Raw genomic sequence first — 5764 nt, 5'->3', positions numbered from 1 at the left:
ACATTGGTAAAAATTAAAATGAAAATAAAACATATCAAAATTTATGGAATGTAGCAAAAGTAGTTCTAATAGGGACATTTACAAGGGTAAAAACTTACATTAAAAAGAGGAAGGGAGAGGGAGAAGCAGAAAAGGAAGAAGAAGGAGGGAAGAGGAAGAAAAAAGAAGGAGGAAAAGAGGAAGAGGAGGAGGGGGAGGTAGAGGAGGGAGGAAGGGAGGGAAAAGAAAAAATATGGAAGGAAGGAAAGGTATCCACATGGGGGGGATAAAAAGGTAAAATTACCTGTGTTCACAGTCAACATGATCTTATATGTAGAAACCTGAAAGATTCTACACACACACACACACACACACACACACAACACACATACACACAAACACTGTTAAAACTAATAAAAAATTCAGAAAACTTACAGGATACAAAAATCAACAGTCAAAAAGAGTGCATATTTCTATATTGCTATTTCTATATAATAGCAATAAACAATCTAAAATGAAAATTCCATTTACAATAGCACCAAAAAGAATAAAGTGTTTAGAAACAAACTTAACCAAGGAGGCAAAATAAGTGTGCACTTACAACTATAAAATGTGGCTGAAAAAAATTAAAGACAGAAATAAATGGTAAGACATCCCACGTTTATGGATTGGAGACTTAATAATATTAAGAATAATACTAAGATATCAATACTATCAAAAAGCAACCTACAGATTCAATGATATTTCTATCAGAATCCCAATGACATTTTTTGCAGAAATAGAAAAATCCATTCTAAAATTCACACAGAATCTCAAGGGACCCCAAACAGCCAAAACTATATTAAAAAGAAAAATAAAGTTGAAGGACTCACACTTCTTGATTACAAAACTTACTATAAAGCCACAGTAATCAAAACAGCATGGTACTGGTATAAGTATAAACATATAGAATAGAGACCCAAGAAATAAAGTCTAATTTTGTGGTCAAATGATTTTCAAGAGGGGTGCCAAGACTATTTAATGGAGAAAGGGTAGTCTTTCAACAAATGGTGTTGGGAAAGTTGGATATCCATATGCAAAAGAATGAAACCGGACCCTTACCTTAGCATCGTATGTAAAAATTAACTCAAACTGGATCAAAGACCTAAACATAAGAGCTGAAACTATAAAACTGTTAGAAGGCAATATAGAAAAAAACTCTTAACATTGGATTTTGGCAATGATTTCTTGGATATGACATTAAAAACAAATAGATGACAACAATAAAAAGTAGATAAATTGGACCAAATTAAAATTAAAACTTTTGTTACTCAAAGGACACTATCAAGAGAGTGAAACGATAACACACCAAAAGAGAGAAAATACTTGCTGATCATATATCTTATATCCAGAATATATAGAATTCCTACAACTCAACAACAACAAAAAACAAACCAATATAAAAAGAGGAAAAAGACTTGAAAAGGCATTTATCCAAAAAAGATATACAATTGGTGAACAAGCAAATGTAAAGGTGCTCCACATCACTAGCCATTTGGGAGATGCAAATTGAAACCACAAGGAGATACTAGTTCGTGCTCAAAAGCATAGAAAGGAAGGGAGGGAGGGAAGGAGGAGGGAAGGAGGAAGGAAAGAAGGAAGGAAGGAAGGAAGGAAGGAAGGAAGGAAGGAAGGAAGGAAGGAAGAGGGCGGAAGGGAGGGAGTAAAAAGGAAGTGTAGGGGCCCCTGGGTGGCGCAGTCGGTTAAGCGTCCAACTTCAGTCAGGTAACGATCTCGCGGTCCGTGAGTTCGAGCCCCGCTTCAGGCTCTGGGCTGATGGCTCGGAGCCTGGAGCCTGTTTCCGATTCTGTGTCTCCCTCTCTCTCTGCCCCTCCCCCGTTCATGCTCTGTCTCTCTCTGTCCCAAAAATAAATAAAAAACGTTGAAAAAAAAGTTAAAAAAAAAATAAAAAGGAAGTGTTGGTGAAGATGTGAGAAACTGGAACCTTTTTCAGCCATTTGCCTCATTGCATCCAAGCAAACAAGATGGATCACCAGCAGCTCTACTGGAGCCATTCGAGGAAATGTGGCCAGCATTCTCATTTCTTGCTGCATCTGCTCAAACCAGCACGCTCTGAACTGGAAATACAGCCTCAATATGTGCTGCTGGTGTTTCTGTCAGGACACGAAGGATATAGGCTTCATTAAGTTGGATAAACTGAACTTCCTTGAATGGGTCAACCAAGATACCTACCTTAACTGCAGATATCCAAGATACCTACCTAGTGTCAACTCATTGTACATAAAATAAAAATACTTCAATTATGAAAAAAAAAAGAGTTGGAACTCTTGTTCACTGCTGGTGGGAATGTAAAATGCAGCCACTTTGGAAAACAGGTGTTGTGGTCCCTCACAAGGGTAAACATAAACTATACTACCATAGGATTCAGCACTTCCACTTCTAGGCTTATATTCAAAAGAATTTAAACCAGGGACTCAAACAGATACTTGTATACCAATATTCAGAGCAAGACACTCCAAGTGTCCATCAACAGATAATGGACAAACAGAATGTAGTATACATATACAATGGAATGTTTTCTAGCCTTAAAAACAAATCAAATTCTGGTACATGCTACAACATGAACAAACCTTGAAAACAGTATGCTAAGTGAAATAAACCAGATAAAAAAAGGACAGATATTACATGATTCCACTTTATGAGTTACCGAGAATAGGCAAATTCACAGAAACAGAAAGTAGAATAGAGGTTTCTAAGGACTGTGGGAAGGGTAGAATGGGAGTTATCGTTTAATGTACACAGAGTTTCTGTTTGGGATAACGAAAGTGTTCTGGAAAGGATTAGTGGTAACGTTTGCACCACAATTCGAATGTACTTAATGTCCCTGAATTATACACTTAAAAATGGTTAAAATGGGGGGCTCCTGGGGGGCTCAGTTGGTTATGCATTCGACTTCAGCTCAGGTCACAATCTCATGGCTTGTGGGTTCGAGCCCCATGTCGGGCTCTGTGCTGACAACTCTGAGCCTGGAGCCTGCTTTGGATTCTGTGTCCCCCTCTTTCTCTGTTCCTCCCCCACTTGCATTGTCTGTCTCTCTCCCAAAAACAAATAAATATTTTTTTTTAAATGGTGAAAATGGTAAATTTTCTGTTATGTGTATTTTACCACAATAAAAAAACTTAACTATACTGGGGATGAAATGTGTTTTCATAGCCCTCCCAAACCACTCATTAAGTGTCATTTAATCTTTTTCCCTTTATTTAACCAAAATTTATTGAAAGCTAACCAATTGTCAGCTCTCTGGCAGGTTCTCAGCTTTCAAAGATACACAAAAAAATAGTCTTTGTCATAAAGGACTTTATAATGTGCTTGGAAAAACATAAAGTAAAATTAACAGATAAAACCATGTGATAAGTATCATGGTATTGGTTAAGTATACAGAAGTTATGAAGCACATAGGTAGGAGCATTTAGCTCAAGCAGGAAATATCTGGAAACATCCTTTCTAAAGGATATTAGTGACTAAGCTGAGTCTCAACATATATGAGTTAGCCAGAGGAAAGGGGAAAGGGTTTCTCAGGCAAGAGACGTGATACATAAAAAGACACAGACAGTAAAGAGAATATAAACAGATTGGGAAAATATGCAGATTGGGAAATATAAGCAGAATATAAGCAGATTGGGAAAATATGATAACATGAAATTGGTGATGGTAAGGTGATGAGAGGAAGATAAATATTGGAGAGTAGACAAGGCTCAGAAAATAGATATCTTACATTATATGGGAGTTTTATCCTATAAAACATATCCTAAGGGCAATGAGTACAACATTGTACAAGCTTTTAGAAAGAGAAATCATGTGATCAGCTCTGTATCCCTGGCTACTCTGTGGAGAATGGACAGAAGAGGGGCTCATCTCACCAGTCTTACACATGAGAACTGGTGAAGGGCCTGAACTAAGGTGCTGGTAATGGCCATGGACACCGGCAGAAAGAATTAACAAATATTCATGATAACAACTCAGGAGACTAGTTACTGGTTGGGTATGGGTGATGGGAAGACTAAGGTTTCTACCTTGGGAAATTTGGTGAGTGGTAATACGATTCACTGAAATGAGAAACTCAAAGGAAGAAATAGGTCCAGGGCAAGACAAATCATTTTTCTCTGGAAATGTTGCATGTGAAATGATCGTGGGGCAGGAACAGATGGCTATTTGTTGTGGAGTTCAGGAAAGATGCTTGATGTACAGATATATATTGGTGAGCCCCCTAAATAAAAAGGAGACTTTGCCTTAAATTCAAGGAATTGACATCTAAATATAAAATCCCATTGTAGAAGCAAATATACTCCTTCCAACACAGGGTAATTTAAGGAATGGAGCAGCTCCTCCACATGACATCAAAATCGAACCATAGGAGCAGTTGCCCTCTCAACTTTGAATGCAATAAACTTATAATAAACCAATTATTGGTAAACCTGGAAGCTTTCCAAATTGGTTCTCATTTTGAAGCAAGGAGGGACTTCTTCTATATACCTTGCCTACGGCAATTCAAATCCTAAATCTCCTTTTACATTTGAGATAAATCCTTTGGAAATTTTGTCAACAACCAGAAAAGAATAACTAACAAAGAAAAACAAAATGAAATAAAAATAAAACAAGTGTTAGTGTGCTGTATTTTTTTTATGGATATTCATCAGTTTTTCCCATACCTGTTCTTCCTTCCTTGTACTGCCAACAGAAATTCTTCTTCCTAACAAGTGCATTTTATTTGTAGAAGAGTCCTAAAAGCAGAAGAAAGGGATGAAATAAATACAGACACATGCAACAACATGACTGAGCTGTGAAAACAGGCTAAGTGAAAGAAATCAGGCACAAAAGAGTACATACTGTATTATTCCATTTATATTAAATGTCCACAACAGGCAAATCCATAGATAAAGAAAAATTTTTGCTTGCCAGGCTCTGTGGGTGGGGAGAACAAAAGGGTGACCGCTAGGGTGTACAGGGTGTCTTTTGGGGATGATGAAAAATGTTCTATATTGGTTGTCGTGAAGAACAATTCCATGGATACACTAAAACTATGGGAGTGTACACTTTAAAACAGGTGAATTGTATGGTATGTGAATTAGATCTTCAATAAAACTGTTACTAAAAAATAGTGGAAGAGGGAAACACAAGATTGGGCCAGAGTAACATGTGATGATGGGAAAAGGGTCAGAAAGTTGCTGACTTTGCAGATGGAAAAAGGAGACCAGGAGCCAAGGAATGCAGGTGGCCTCTGGAAGGTGGAAAATACAAGATGGATTCTCCCCTTGAGCTTCCAGAAAGGGACAGCCCTGCCTACACCTTGCTTATAACCCAGCAGGACCGGTGTCAAGGCCCATAGAACTAGAAGGCAATACATTGTGTTGTGTTATGCCACTAAATGTGTGGTAATTATTGTTATGGTGGTCATCAGTTATGAGTGAGAGTAGGAAAGGAGGTATTGGGGGTTTGACAGAAGAGATGTTAGGAAATAGTCATCTAGGAAAATAAAAGAACGAACTGACTAGCAAAATGTAGTACGAGTACAAGCCCGCATTAGGAAAACACTTAAGGGAATTGGGAACACCTTTCCCCCCATCCAGATGGCTACTATGGGAATTCTATTTTTGTAATACCTATCACTGGACAGCATTGCATTGATCTAAAGATGACCATCTGTCACAGCTTTGGTAAATCGCCATCTTACACTCCTTACCACAAATGCCTTCTAGATTGGGTTATTAACAAACTCACTGTCCCC

At 37.8% G+C, this 5764-nt stretch overlaps 1 pseudogene; it reads left to right on the top strand.

Annotated features, from left to right (window-relative positions):
- Nucleotides 1-2003: 2003 nt before the first annotated feature.
- Nucleotides 2004-2268, top strand: LOC121035337 (40S ribosomal protein S29-like; annotated as a pseudogene).
- Nucleotides 2269-5764: the final 3496 nt, after the last annotated feature.

The sequence above is a fragment of the Herpailurus yagouaroundi genome, unplaced genomic scaffold (genome assembly GCF_014898765.1).
Source record: "Herpailurus yagouaroundi ecotype Mexico unplaced genomic scaffold, PumYag 161, whole genome shotgun sequence".
In the NCBI taxonomy this organism is placed as follows: Eukaryota; Metazoa; Chordata; class Mammalia; order Carnivora; family Felidae; genus Herpailurus; species Herpailurus yagouaroundi.
This window is presented reverse-complemented; position numbering and strand designations above follow the sequence as displayed.